At 36.3% G+C, this 15,037-nt stretch overlaps 1 protein-coding gene across 3 annotated transcripts in view; it reads right to left on the minus strand.

The window, feature by feature from the left end:
* gng12b (guanine nucleotide binding protein (G protein), gamma 12b) overlaps positions 1 to 15,037 on the minus strand; it is a 164,380-nt gene that overhangs the window by 38,918 nt on the left and 110,425 nt on the right. The window contains exon 1 of one of the 3 annotated variants that reach the window (XM_087257205.1): positions 3,035 to 3,145. The exons of the other annotated variants lie outside the window; for them this stretch is intronic. The gene's annotated coding sequence lies outside the window, so the exon portion shown is untranslated. Of the gene's footprint in view, positions 1 to 3,034; positions 3,146 to 15,037 lie in introns of those variants that run through there. 3 annotated transcript variants of the gene reach the window in all.

A 15,037-nucleotide genomic window follows, 5' to 3' on the forward strand; every position in this document is an offset into this window, starting at 1 on the left:
TATTTCAGTCATCCACACGGCAAGCTGCACAAAAATATGATTCCAACTAATTTGCTGTTTCTTAGGAAACATTACAAAAATTTTGACTTACAGCACCAGATAAGAGTTTGGTGGAACTGACAACAGGCATGATACAAACTACAAAAAAATGAGTGTGATGCCATGAGACAGGAATGTGAAGTGCAGTTCCACACACACACACTTCCAATGATTTTTACAGTAGAAGAATACATTCTTATCTCTGAAACACAGTGTCACATGTACTCTGTGAGGTTATGTGCTCTCGTTATCTTGTAGATGGCGACAGTCTCTCACACACCCGTATGAAACAAAACCAAAAAAAATCACAAATGTTTAATATCTTGAATATATCAGTTGTCCAAGACAATAAAGGCTATATGTGGAAGGTAAATTATGAGTTTTCCCAAGCCTCACATGTCTCAAGAGTATATCACCATGTCTCCTCATGTCCATGTCTCAAAACTCAGCAAGTAAAACTCATGATTCATATGATCAGTTCACATTCTTTTTTTAGAAGACTAAATCTAATGGCAGTGAACTATTCGATACTGCAATTTATAGCACTGCAATGGGCTATATGCACAGCTAAAGTTTTTTTAGCCAACGATAAACTTCTGGTGAAAGCTTAATGTGAGTATTTTCAATTTCAGCTTTCAATTTTAAGCTTTTATTTAGTCGTTCAAGCATAAAAAAAAAGATGAAAGAACATTGTAATCAGTAACAACAGGTAAGCGCAGAAATTCTATTGAAAATACAGTGGTAAAATAAACTGTCATATTTTAAAGACACCGGGGGGGGGGGGGGGGGGGGTACGGGGGTACGGGGGACGGAATTTAATGCAGTGCTTCATGTCTGATCTGAGATCGACTTCACATCGTGACAATATTATAATGGAAAGACCCTTGGGCTGCCAGGCTGAAAATTAAACATTCGTGTGCATATACCCCATTCTGCTGTGCATTTTTATTTCTCAAGGTTCTCAAAGGTGATATTATATTTACAATTTAGTATGCATTTATGCATAGCTGAACAATAATGATTATCTTCCGTTGTATATTTCAGATTTGTCTTTGCCCTGCTAATATTTCAACCAGCCAGACAAATAAACAAGAAATGCAAATGCTATTCTCTCCCAATTTGAATTCTGTCAATAATTACTGACCCTCATGTTGCTCAAAAACCCTATGACGTTTTTTTCATCTTCAGAATACAAATTAAGATATTTTGGATAAAATTCAGGAGCTTCCTGAGCAATGGCCCCGACTTGTTCAAAGTCTAGAAAGTTACCAAAAAAAAACAATCAAAACTGTGTATTTAGTGGTTCGATTAAAATATTATGAGTATGAGAATAGTTGTGTGTGCATATAAAACAAAAATATTGGCTTTAAGATTTCTTCTCCTCAGAGTCATTATAGGTTCAAGAATGCTTTTTTTTTTTTTTAAGTCCCAATAGGTTGGGACCATTGCTGTCTATAGAGGATGAAGCAGTTTCTATGATATTTCACCTAAAATATCTTGATTTGTGTTCTGAAACAAATGTAGGGGTTTGGAAGAACATGAGGGAGAGTAATTAATAACATAACTAAACATTTTGGATGAACTAACTCTTTAAACAAGTGACTGTTTTATCAGTTGATCCACAACTCTCTTGTGTTCTTATCACAGAGCTCTGCAATTATCTCCTAAATCTAGAGCAATAATTTTTCTTACGGACATAACTTTTATGCTATGTCACAAAAGCAAACTTTCCATGATGCAGAAATTACCACAGTATAAATCAATCTTTTTCCATATATGTGCACATATAGATATGAGATACAGTATAAGCACAGGATCTCTTTATGAAGGCTAAAACTATCATAAACATTACAAAGGACAAGCCCCACCTAAAAAATTTCAATGGTAACACTTTATTTTGATGGTCCATTTGAGTATCAGTAGACTGTCTGCTTAATATCTGTTGATACTGCTCCTTCATCAGACATTTAACTGATAATGACAAACTTTGCATGTACATGTCAACTTACACTAACCTTAACCCTAACCCCAACCCATAACCACAACCTAACAGTCTACTTATGATCTAATTTGAATTAGTTGGCATGTAGACGCAATTTACTAAATTCAACAAACGGACCATCAAAATAAATTATGACCAAATAATTTGTCCAAATATCAGTTGTTGTTTTATTTCCTTTCTTTTCCTTCTGCTTCACAACTAACCCTTCTCTTAAATTATCAGAAAAACAAAAATCAACCAAATATTGAAAAAGTGTATCCTGATCTTCAAGCTAAATGTGTATTTTGCTAATAATAAAGCTTTGAATAAGTTCAAAGTGTTTGAATAATTTTAAACCACACTCAAAACATATCTAGAGTCTTTTGAACTTCTGAAAAGCTACCGCTAATCAACATTAAATATATTTAGGTAACCAAGACAATGAACTTAAAGGGATAGTTCTACTCACCCTTCACTTGTTACAAACCCATTAGAGTTTCTTTTCTTTTGTTAAACACAAGAGAATATATTTTAATTAAAACTGAATACCTGTAACTATTGACTTCCATGAATTTGTTTTTCCTACTATGGATGTCAATGGTTACAGTTTTCAGGCTTTATTCACATTTCATTGTGCTCAACAAAATAAAGAAACTGCACAAGGTTTATAAACACTTGAGGGTGAGTAAATGGTGAGAAAATGTTCATTTTTAGATGAACTATCCCTTAATTCAGTGTTTTGCTGCATTTTTTAAATATTTCAGTGTGACTCAAAGAGGAAAGTCCCTGACGCAGGTGAACATAGCCTCATTTGTTTTTCTGAAGGGGAAGACATAAAACATAAGGATGACCTCATGGTAGCAGAATCTAGTGTTCTTCAACAATGCTGTGAGCTCATAAACATAAATGACTAATGTAAGTGACTCCACGCTGTCTCTACTGGCCAGAAAAGGAACAACAACAAAAACAAAAAAAAGCAGTGTGTACAAGGAAGAGTTTTAAATGTGTTTATACCCAGGTCATGTTGAAGCGGTAGGAAGTGGTAGCATCAGGAAATCAAGCTGGATTCTTAAACGTTCCAACAGCTGATGAGAAAACACCTGACCAGTGATCACATTCCTGCACAGTTAGTCACCTTGTCAGAGCAGTACAAAGAGCACACACTTACACAAAGCACTTACAACTATTTATGAGAAAGACAAACGCACATGAACTTGCATGTATGTTTACTGGTATTCAAACAAAGGCAGCATTTTGCACAAACCCACATTAAACAAAACTTTAAAAAATGTTTTACAATGTGTACAGTCTATGAAATATACTGAATGTAGCTTGCAATCAACACACTGATTTGTCTTACAAGAAAATGTTTTAATATATAAATAATTAAAACAATATAGTACAATTCTATAGACAATATAGTACTATTCTTTACATGAGCAGTAACATTAATGTTACTTAAAGTAAATGAGGTGTTCAGACGCAAAAACCTCTAAATCCCGTCTGAAATTTTCTCGTAAAATGGACATTTTTCTCAAGCTCCTGTATGTATGTTAAGTAAATCCACTTTTATGTCAAATAATGTGTTCTTTGCATTGCCTTTAAAGTGAAATAACTGAAGACAAACATAGGATTCTGAGAAAAATGCTGCTTTTAGAAGGAAATTTCAGATGGCACTTAGAAGTTATTGCATGTGAACTCTTCAAATAGTACCTTACATTTAAGTAACAATAAAGTAAACAACATGCATAACAATTACATTTGAGAGTGACCCTACAAATTTAAAGGTGCAGTGAGTGATCTGCCTAAATCCCAACCGGTGCGCATAATATCTTTCGAATACAATCCCTCCACTGTCGTCCAAAGCCACAGGTCCTGAAATCACGCAAACACACACATCAAAGATGACAGATGTGTTCATGTCATTCGGTAGTTAGAAAACGTTAAAGTACTTTATAATACTACAATTCTGAACGAAAAACTGTATTATGTCTTGCATGCTTTCAATTATGTAGTTAGCAAGTAAAACTTGTCATAATGAGCAATATTTTATGCATGCAAGGATCGCTGGTCTCACTCTCTCATGCGCTTTGTCCTAAAGTGACTACTGTATGCTTAGTGGTTGGCTGGCAGCGTGCAAGAATTATGCTTACTACTAAGCCTTACTCACGTGCTATTTCAGAGCGAATATTCAGAGTAACATGGTAAACAATATAGGGAGCATCACAGGTTGATATTGTTAAAAAATGAACCAATGTGTATAAACCAACTTCAGCTCAGTAATGCAGGATAGGCGGAACAGTGCTATTTACTGATGTTTTGTTGTAAAACAAAATAAAAATCTGCATTTGAAAACAGTCACGCGGAACATTTTAGTGGCTGAACAACACTTCTGTGCATATAACCCATTTGTAACAATAAAATCTACATCAGCTTTGCATAACTAAAATACTTTTAAACCGCAGGCCGTATAAACTTGCATCTGCAGATCTGCATGAACAGAGGTGCGCAGTTGTACAAATCTACATTTGCTGACAGACAATTTGGGCTACTTATCCGAACTATGGAAATTATTGGTCATTCAATTTTTAATTGGATGAACATTTTTTAGTTTTATGTCTTAACTAGAACACAAAAATACATATAAACACATTTAGATCATTTACTTTAATCATTACTTTTAGAACATGAAGTGACGTTCAACCCGCACAACAAAAAATGTTCTGAACACAATCACCTACTGCACTTTTAATTAAACCATCAATATATGAGAAATAAGTTATACTGTTAAGAGGAAAACACTAAAACTGATCGATGCATTTAATTGAAATAAATTGGCAAAAAGACAAAGAACTGTTTATCTTTTATAGATATATGGGCTTTACTATATTATGTAAATAGTAAAAGAAAGAAAAAAAAAAAAACGGGAGGTTTTGTAACTTTAGTTACTTCAGAGGTTTTTGCATACATGTTGAAAATGCTTTTAAAATTCTATTGAAATTGATTTAAACCATTTTGCACACAACATGTAAAATGCTTACACCTTGAGACGTTGACTATGTGCAGATTATTAACCAAAGGAAGTGGTTAGTTGCAGCTCGGAATTGCGCAATTATTAAACTTAAACAAGTACTTTTTTTTTGTTTGTTATACCAGTGCATTCATGTTAGTTCACAATCACAGGGCTTTAACTAATGTTAACAGATGACCTTTGATTTTAAAATGCATTAGTATAGATACATACAAATAAATATATACAACTATAGTTGTTAAATTAATATAAATGCTTAAGCATTATTTATTGTAATTTTCATGTTATGTTTCATAACGTAATAAAAAGATTAATAACTAACTAGATATTAAAGTTTGAGGACAAACTTTATGGTGGCTTGAAAAGCCGAATCTGAAAGTTTGAAGTGGTTTTAAAGTGTAAATAGAATGTTAGTATGATTTTAGCTTGAGTTAATATATTACTAGCATGAATTAGCATGTTAGTAGCATGATTCTTACATGAATTAGCATGTTGTTAGCATGATTCTAGCATGAATTAGCATGTTACTAGCATGATTCTAGCATGAATTAGCATGTTGTTAGCGTGATTCTAGCATGAATTAGCATGTTACTAGCATGATTCTAGCATGAATTAGCATGTTGTTAGCATGATTCTAGCATGAATTAGCATGTTACTAGCATGATTCTAGCATGAATTAGCATGTTGTTAGCATAATTCTAGCATCAATTAGCATGTTACTAGCATGATTCTAGCATGAATTAGCATGTTGTTAGCATGATTCTAGCATGAATTAGCATTTTACTAGGCGGTTGCTAGGGTGTTTTAAGTGGTTGCTAGGTGGTTGCTAAGGTGGTGCTAGGCAGTTGCTAAGGTGTTCTGACTAGTTGCTAAGTGTTTATTAAGGTGTTGCAAGGTGGTCGCTAGGGTATTCTGAGTGGTTGCTAGGTGGTTGCTAAGGTGTTGCTAGGCGATTGCTAGGGTGTTCTGAGTGGTTGCTAAGGTGTTGCTAGGTGGTTGCTAAGGTGTCCTAAGTGGTTGCTAGGTGGTTGCTAGGGTATTCTGAGTGGTTGCTAAGGCGTTGCTAGGTGGTTGCTAGGGTGTCCTGAGTGGTTGCTAGGTGGTTGCTAAGGTGTTGCTAGGTAGTTGCTATGGTGTTCTGAGTGGTTGCTAGGTGGTTGCTAAGGTGTTGCTAGGCGGTTGCTAGGGTGTTCTGAGTGGTTGCTAAGTGGTTGCTAGGTGGTTGCTAAGGTGTCCTAAGTGGTTGCTAAGGTGTTGCTAGGTGGTTGCTAAGGTGTTGCTAGGCGGTTGCTAGGGTGTCCTAAGTGGTTGCTAGGTGGTTGCTAAGGTGTTGCTAGGCGGTTGCTAGGGTGTTCTGAGTGGTTGCTAAGGTGTTGCTAGGTGGTTGCTAAGGTGTCCTAAGTGCTTGCTAGATGGTTGCTAGGGTATTCTGAGTGGTTGCTAAGGCGTTGCTAGGTGGTTGCTAGGGTGTCCTGAGTGGTTGCTAGGTGGTTGCTAAGGTGTTGCTAGGCGGTTGCTAGGGTGTCCTGAGTGGTTGCTAGGTAGTTGCTAAGGCGTTGCTAGGCAGTTGTTAGGGTGTTCTGAGTGGTTGCTAGGTGGTTGCTAGGGTGTTGCTAGGCGGTTGCTAAGGTGTCCCAAGTGGTTGCTAGGTGGTTGCTAAGGTGTTGCTAGGTGGTTGCTAAGGTATTCTGAGTGGTTGCTAAGGCGTTGCTAGGCGGTTGTTAGGGTGTCCTGAGTGGTCGCTAGGCCCTTACTAAGGCATTACTAGGCCGTTGCTAGGTGGTTGCTAGGCAGTTGCTAGGCTAATTTGGGTGGTTGCTAGGCAGTTGCTAGGGTACCCTGGTTGGTTACTAGGCAAGCCTAACATACATGCTTGATAAAACATTTATACTTAGTTAGCATTTATAGCAAGTTACAGTACTTGGCTAGTCAATATTAGCATGTAGCTAGTCACTGCTAGCATGTGTAGCATATAGAAAGTTCCGTTTGCTAGCATGAGTCAAACGAGCCAATCTCCAAGTCTCTACGATGTTCTGATGCTGAGATATAGCTGTTGATGAATGGTTGCTAGGGTACTCTGTTTTGTTGCTATGGGCGAGGTTACAGAGTAAACTTGAATGTGGTTGGTTGTCTTAGTCAAATGAACCAACCCCCATGTCTCTATGACACTGCTATGCAAAGATATGCATCTTGGCCTATTTTAATGGAAGTCTATGGAATCAATTTGGGGGCGTGGCTTGTGAGCTTTATTATCATATTGAGATGCTCATTGGTTGTCTGAGTCAGATGAGCCATCCCCCAAGTCAATAGGACACTGCTATGCAAAGATATGCATGTAGGCCAGTTATTAACATGGGTCTAGTATGAATTAGCATGTTACTAGCATGATTCAAGTACAAATTAGCATGTCATTAGCATGTTTCCAGTATGAGTTAGCATGTCATTAGCATGATTAGCATATGAGTAGCATGTTGCTAGCATGATTGGCATGTCATTAGCATGTTAGAATTATAAGCATTTGATAGCACAGCTAATTACATTCTATAGGACAGTTGCTAGGGTGCCGTATGTGGTAGTTAGGGGTGTGGCTAGAAAGTTAAAAGGCCATCAGTGATTGGCTGCTGGCTAGACTAAGTTAAATGAGCTCAGCCATTAGTCTGTATGACAGTCTGATGCAGAGTTATGAGCTCACAAAGTTTGATCCCATGTTAAGTCAATGAAAGTCTTTTGTAATGGAAGTCTACGGGACAGTTGCTAGGGTGCAGTATGTGGTAGTTAGGGGTGTGGCTAGAAAGTTAAAAGCTCATCAGTTATTGGCAGTTTGGTAGACTGAGTTAAATGAGCTCAGCCATTAGTCTGTGTGACAGTCTGATGCAGAGTTATGAGCTCACAAAGTTTGATCCCATGTTAAGTCAATGAGAGTCTTTTGAATGGAAGTCTACGGGACAGTTGCTAGGGTGCAGTATGTGGTAGTTAGGGGTGTGGCTAGAAAGTTAAAAGCTCATCAGTTATTGGCAGTTTGGTAGACTGAGTTAAATGAGCTCAGCCATTAGTCTGTGTGACAGTCTGATGCAGAGTTATGAGCTCACAAAGTTTGATCCCATGTTAAGTCAATGAGAGTCTTTTGAATGGAAGTCTACGGGACAGTTGCTAGGGTGCCATAAGTGGTTGCTAGGGAGTGGCTAGTAAGTCTAAAGGTCATCAGTGATTGGCTGCTGACTAGACTGAGTTGAATTGGGCCTGACTCTAGTCTGTAGGACAGTCTGATGCAGAGTTATGAGCTCACAAAGGTTGACTCAATGTTAAGTCAATGGCAGTCTTTTACAATGGAAGTCTATGGGACAGTTGCTAGGGTGCCAAAAGTGGTTGCTAGGGAGTGGCTAGTAAGTTTAAAGGTCATCAGTTATTGGCTGCTGGCTAGACTGAGTTAAATGAGCCCAGTTAGAAGTCTGTAGGACAGTCTGATGCAGAGTTATGAGGTCACAAAGTTTGACCCAATGTTAAGTCAATGGGAATTTTGGGAATTTTCCGGGTCGTTTTTCGGAAAACCGAAAGTCGGATCAGTCGGAAAAGATATAGCAACCCGAGTCAGACCAGTTTGAAGGTTTGACGAAAGTTTGAGGTATGAAGCTTGAAAGGGTTAGGAGGAGATAGACTTTAAAATTAGTCTCAGAAGAAAGAAGAAGAAGCAGAATAATAACTAGATTCTTAAAGTTTGAGAACAAACTTTGAGGCTGGCTTGTGAAAGCCTGACGGTAATAGTTAATTTAGTTTAAACAGTTTTTAAAAGTATGAAAAGATAGATAGATAGATAGATAGATAGATAGATAGATAGATAGATAGATAGATAGATAGATAGATAGATAGATTAGCATGGTATTAGCATGATTCTAACGTGAATTAGCATGTTGTTAGCATGATTCTAGCGTGAATTACCAAGTTGTTAGCATGATTTTAGCATGAATTAGCATGTTGTTAGCATGATTCTAGCATAAATTAGCATGTTGCTAGCACAATTATAGCATGAATTAGCATGTTGTTAGCATGATTCTAGCATGAATTGGCATGTTACTAGCATGATTCTAGCATGAATTAGCATGTTACTAGCACGTTTCTAGCATGAATTAGCATGTTGTTAGCACGATTCTAGCATGAATTAGCATGTTGTTAGCACGATTCTAGCATGAATTACCATGTTACTAGCACGATTCTAGCATGAATTAGCATGTTACTAGCATGATTCTAGCATGAATTAGCATGTTGTTAGCACGATTATAGCATGAATTAGTATGTTACTAGCATGATTCTAGCATGAATTAGCATGTTACTAGCACGATTCTAGCATGAATTAGCATGTTGTTAACACAATTCTAGCATGAATTAGCATGTTACTAGCATGATTCTAGCATGAATTAGCATGTTACTAGCATAATTTTAGCATTAATTAGCATGATTCTAGCATGAATTAGCATGTTGTTAGCATGATTCTAGCATGATTTAGCATGTTACTAGCATGATTCTAGCATGAATTAGCATGTTACTAGCATGATTCTAGCATGAATTAGCATGTAACTAGCATGATTCTAGCATAAATTAGCATGTTGTTAGCACGATTCTAGCATGAATTAGCATGTTACTAGCATGATTCTAGCATGAATTAGCATGTTACTAGCACGATTCTATCATGAATTAGCATGTTGTTAGCATGATTCTAGCATGAATTAGCATGTTACTAGCATGATTTTAGCATGAATTAGCATGTTGTTAGCATGATTCTAGCATGAATTAACATGTTACTAGCATGATTCTAGCATGAATTAGCATGTTGTTAGCATGATTCTAGCATGAATTAGCATGTTGTTAGCATGATTCTAGCATGAATTAGCATGTTACTAGCATGATTCTACCATGAATTAGCATGTAACTAGCATGATTCTAGCATGAATTAGCATGATAGATAGATAGATAGATAGATAGATAGATAGATAGATAGATAGATAGATAGATAGATAGATAGATAGATAGATAGATAGATAGATATAGGTAGATAGATAGATAGATAGATAGATAGATAGATAGAGGTAGATAGATAGATAGATAGATAGATAGATAGATAGATAGATAGATAGATAGATAGATATAGGTAGATAGATCGATAGATAGATAGATAGATAGAGGTAGATAGATAGATGGATAGATAGATAGATAGATAGATAGATAGAGATAGATAGATAGATAGATAGATAGATAGATAGATAGATAGATAGATAGATAGATAGATAGATAGATGGTGTAAGAGCATGAGTCAAACAAGCCAACCCCCGCCTCTCTACGATGTTCTGATGCTGAGATATAGCTGGTGCCATATCGTTGCTAGGTTAGTCTGTTTTGTTGCTATGGAGTTGATTGACAGCTTAGACTGATGATGTATCAAAGCTTCTTGCCAGTATGAACAGTTAAAAACAACCCCCATGTCTCTATCACACTGCAGCATGACAATATCAGTCTGAACCTCTTTAATTGCAGTCTATGGGACAGTTGCTAGGGTGCAGTATCTAGTTGTTAGGGTGTGGCTAGAAAGTTAAAAGGCCATCGGTGATTGGCTGCTGGCTAGACTGAGTTAAATGAGCTCAGCCATTAGTCTGTAGGACAGTCTGATGCAGAGTTATGAGCTCACAAAGTTTGATCCCATGTAAAGTCAATGAGAGTATTTTGCAATGGAAGTCTATGGGACGGTTTCTAGGGTCCAAAAGTGGTTGCTAGGGCGTGGCCAGAAAGTTTAAAGGTGGTCAGTCATTGGCAGTTTGATAGTCTGAGTTAAATGAGCCCAGTTAGAAGTCTGTGTGATATTCTGATGCGGAGTTATGAGGTCACAAAGTTTGATCCAATGTTAAGTCTATGGGATTTTTCCGACGGTCCCGGGACGTTTTTCGGAAAACCGAAAGTCGGATCAGTCGGAAAAGATATAGCAACTCGAGTCAGAATAGTTCGGAGGTCTGACCCGAGTTTGATGGTCATAGCTTGAAAGGCCTAGGACGAGATAGAGTTTAATTTTTAGTCTCAGAAGAAGAATAATAATATTAACTAGATTCTTAAAGTTTGAGAACAAACTTTGAGGCTGGCTTGTGAAAGCCTGACGGTAATAGTTTATTTAGTTTAAACAGTTTTAAAAAGTATGAAAAGATAGATAGATAGATAGATAGATAGATAGATAGATAGATAGATAGATAGAAAGATAGATTAGCATGTTATTAGCATGATTCTAGCGTGAAATAGCATGTTGTTAGCAAGATTCTAGCATGAATTAGCATGTTACTAGCATGATTTTAGCATGAATTAGCATGTTGTTAGCATGATTTTAGCATGAATTAGCATGTTACTAGCATGATTCTAGCATGAATTAGCATGTTGTTAGCATGATTCTAGCATGAATAAGCATGTTGTTAGCACGATTCTAGCATGAATTAGCATGTTACTAGCATGATTCTAGCATGAATTAGCATGTAACTAGCATGATTTTAACATGAATTAGCATGTTACTAGCACAAATCTAGCATGAATTACCATGTTACTAGCATGATTCTAGCATGAATTAGCATGTTACTAGCAATATTCTAGCATGAATTAGCATGTTGTTAGCACGATTCTAGCATGAATTAGCATGTTGTTAGCACGATTCTAGCATGTATTAGCATGTTACTAGCATGATTCTAGCATAAATTAGCATGTTGTTAGCATGATTCTAGCATGAATTAGCATGTTGTTAGCATGATTCTAGCATAAATAAGCATGTTGTTAGCACGATTCTAACATGAATTAGCATGGTACTAGCATGATTCTAGCATGAATTAGCATGTAACTAGCATGATTTTAACATGAATTAGCATGTTAATAGCACAATTCTAGCATGAATTACCATGTTACTAGCATGATTCTAGCATGAATTAGCATGTTACTAGCAATATTCTAGCATGAATTAGCATGTTGTTAGCACGATTCTAGCATGAATTAGCATGTTGTTAGCACGATTCTAGCATGTATTAGCATGTTTTTAGCATGATTCTAGCATGAATTAGCATGTTGTTAGCACGATTCTAGCATGTATTAGCATGTTACTAGCATGATTCTAGCATAAATTAGCATGTTGTTAGCATGATTCTAGCATGAATTAGCATGATACTAGCATGATTCTAGCATGAATTAGCATGTTGTTAGCATGATTCTAGCATGAATTAGCCTGAATTAGCATGTTACTAGCATGATTTTAACATGAATTAGCATGTTGTTAGCACGATTCTAGCATGAATTAGCATGTTACTAGCATGATTCTAGCATGAATTAGCATGTTACTAGCATGATTTTAGCATGAATTAGCACAATTCTAGCATGAATTAGCATGTTGTTAGCATGATTTAAGCATGAATTAGCATGTTGTTAGCATGATTCTAGCATGATTTAGCATGTTACTAGCAAGATTCTAGCATGAATTAGCATGCTACTAGCATGATTCTAGCATGAATTAGCATGTTGTTAGCATGATTCTAGCATGAATTAGCATGTTACTAGCATGATTCTAGCATGAATTAGCATGTTGTTAGCATGATTCTAGCATGAAATAGCATGTTACTAGCATGATTCTAGCATGAATTAGCATGTTGTTAGCATGATTATAGCATGAATTAGCATGTTACTAGCATGATTCTAGCGTAAATTAGCATGTTACTAGCATGATTTTAGCATGAATTAGCATGATTCTAGCATGATTTTAGCATGAATTAGCATGTTGTTAGCACGATGCTAGCCTGAATTAGCATGTTACTAGCATGATTCTAGCATGAATTAGCATGTTGTTAGCACGATGCTAGCATGAATTAGCATGATACTAGCATGATTCTAGCATGTTACTAGCATGAATCTAGCATGAATTAGCATGTTGTTAGCATGATTCTAGCATGGATTAGCATGTTACTAGCATGATTTTAGCATAAATTAGCATGATTCTAGCATGACTTAGCATGTTGTTAGCATGATTCTAGCATGAATTAGCATGTGACCAGCATGATTCTAGCATGAATTAGCATGTAACTAGCATGATTCTAGCATGAATTAGCATGTTGTTAGCATGATGGATAGATAGATAGATAGATAGATAGATAGATAGATAGATAGATAGATAGATAGATAGATAGATAGATAGATTAGCATGGTATTAGCATGATTCTAACGTGAATTAGCATGTTGTTAGCATGATTCTAGCGTGAATTACCAAGTTGTTAGCATGATTTTAGCATGAATTAGCATGTTGTTAGCATGATTCTAGCATAAATTAGCATGTTGCTAGCACAATTATAGCATGAATTAGCATGTTGTTAGCATGATTCTAGCATGAATTGGCATGTTACTAGCATGATTCTAGCATGAATTAGCATGTTACTAGCACGTTTCTAGCATGAATTAGCATGTTGTTAGCACGATTCTAGCATGAATTAGCATGTTGTTAGCACGATTCTAGCATGAATTACCATGTTACTAGCACGATTCTAGCATGAATTAGCATGTTACTAGCATGATTCTAGCATGAATTAGCATGTTGTTAGCACGATTATAGCATGAATTAGTATGTTACTAGCATGATTCTAGCATGAATTAGCATGTTACTAGCACGATTCTAGCATGAATTAGCATGTTGTTAACACAATTCTAGCATGAATTAGCATGTTACTAGCATGATTCTAGCATGAATTAGCATGTTACTAGCATAATTTTAGCATTAATTAGCATGATTCTAGCATGAATTAGCATGTTGTTAGCATGATTCTAGCATGATTTAGCATGTTACTAGCATGATTCTAGCATGAATTAGCATGTTACTAGCATGATTCTAGCATGAATTAGCATGTAACTAGCATGATTCTAGCATAAATTAGCATGTTGTTAGCACGATTCTAGCATGAATTAGCATGTTACTAGCATGATTCTAGCATGAATTAGCATGTTACTAGCACGATTCTATCATGAATTAGCATGTTGTTAGCATGATTCTAGCATGAATTAGCATGTTACTAGCATGATTTTAGCATGAATTAGCATGTTGTTAGCATGATTCTAGCATGAATTAACATGTTACTAGCATGATTCTAGCATGAATTAGCATGTTGTTAGCATGATTCTAGCATGAATTAGCATGTTGTTAGCATGATTCTAGCATGAATTAGCATGTTACTAGCATGATTCTACCATGAATTAGCATGTAACTAGCATGATTCTAGCATGAATTAGCATGATAGATAGATAGATAGATAGATAGATAGATAGATAGATAGATAGATAGATAGATAGATAGATAGATAGATAGATAGATAGATAGATATAGGTAGATAGATAGATAGATAGATAGATAGATAGATAGAGGTAGATAGATAGATAGATAGATAGATAGATAGATAGATAGATAGATAGATAGATAGATAGATAGATAGATAGATATAGGTAGATAGATCGATAGATAGATAGATAGATAGAGGTAGATAGATAGATGGATAGATAGATAGATAGATAGATAGATAGAGATAGATAGATAGATAGATAGATAGATAGATAGATAGATAGATAGATAGATAGATAGATAGATAGATAGATGGTGTAAGAGCATGAGTCAAACAAGCCAACCCCCGCCTCTCTACGATGTTCTGATGCTGAGATATAGCTGGTGCCATATCGTTGCTAGGTTAGTCTGTTTTGTTGCTATGGAGTTGATTGACAGCTTAGACTGATGATGTATCAAAGCTTCTTGCCAGTATGAACAGTTAAAAACAACCCCCATGTCTCTATCACACTGCAGCATGACAATATCAGTCTGAACCTCTTTAATTGCAGTCTATGGGACAGTTGCTAGGGTGCAGTATCTAGTTGTTAGGGTGTGGCTAGAAAGTTAAAAGGCCATCGGTGATTGGCTGCTGGCTAGACTGAGTTAAATGAGCTCAGCC

The sequence above is a fragment of the Danio rerio genome, chromosome 6 (assembly GCF_052040795.2).
Source record: "Danio rerio strain M-AB ecotype USA chromosome 6, GRCz13ab, whole genome shotgun sequence".
Classification (NCBI taxonomy): domain Eukaryota; kingdom Metazoa; phylum Chordata; class Actinopteri; order Cypriniformes; family Danionidae; genus Danio; species Danio rerio.